At 48.9% G+C, this 852-nt stretch overlaps 1 non-coding gene across 1 annotated transcript; it reads left to right on the top strand.

Annotated features, from left to right (window-relative positions):
- Positions 1-336: 336 nt before the first annotated feature.
- Positions 337-442, top strand: LOC120671751. The gene has a single exon (XR_005673841.1). It is a non-coding gene; the product is annotated as a small nucleolar RNA R71 (small nucleolar RNA).
- Positions 443-852: the final 410 nt, after the last annotated feature.

Raw genomic sequence — 852 nt, 5'->3', positions numbered from 1 at the left:
CAAGAATTGCCCATGTGTCTAGTTTCTCCACAAATCTCGCATGTCATGCGAGAATCCATAACTTGGTTAGCCTCCTAGTGCGGAGACTCCAATCTCTTCATGAGAAGGTCCATCTTGGCAGCAAGCATATCGATACTGTCGATATGATGGATTCCCTTGCGGGGCTGTTGCTGCCTTTCACCTTTCCAACTCTGGTTGGAAGCAATCTTCTCTACCAGCGCTTTCGCTGCAGCAACGCTGAGCGAAAGGAAGGAACCACCTCATGCTGCATCGATGTGATTCTAAGCTGGTGTGTTCAGGCCATTGAAGAAACTCTGAATAATCAGCCATTCCTCCATGCCGTGATGGGGCATGCTGTGATGTATTCCTGGAATCTCTCCCAAGCTTCCGGAATGGCTTCATCCGGGAGTTATTGAAATCTAGAGATCTTACCTCGGAGGGTATTGGTTTTGCCCACTGGGAAATATTTCGTCAAGAATGCATTGGAGCAAGCTTCCCATGTGGTGAAGTCTGCCTTGTTGGTGTAAAACCACGTCTTCACCTTGCCTAGCAAGGAGAATGGGAACAGTCGAAGACGAACATTATCCATCGTCGTACCTCTGGGGTTGATGGTATTGCTCACTTCCAAGAAGTTTTGAAGGTGAGCGTTCGCATCCTCTGATGCCTTGCCCCAGAATGGACTCGCTTGTACCATGTTCACCAGTCCCGACTTGAGCTCAAAGCCATCATTGCCTTGGTCATTATTCAGTCCAGTAGGGATGTGGCTGCTGGACGGGGCCGAGTACTGCCTGAGAGTTTTGGCCATGGGTGGTGCTGAGACTGACAAATGATGATTCCAAGTGGGTTTTTTTT

The sequence above is a fragment of the Panicum virgatum genome, chromosome 4N (genome assembly GCF_016808335.1).
Source record: "Panicum virgatum strain AP13 chromosome 4N, P.virgatum_v5, whole genome shotgun sequence".
Classification (NCBI taxonomy): Eukaryota; Viridiplantae; Streptophyta; class Magnoliopsida; order Poales; family Poaceae; genus Panicum; species Panicum virgatum.
This window is presented reverse-complemented; position numbering and strand designations above follow the sequence as displayed.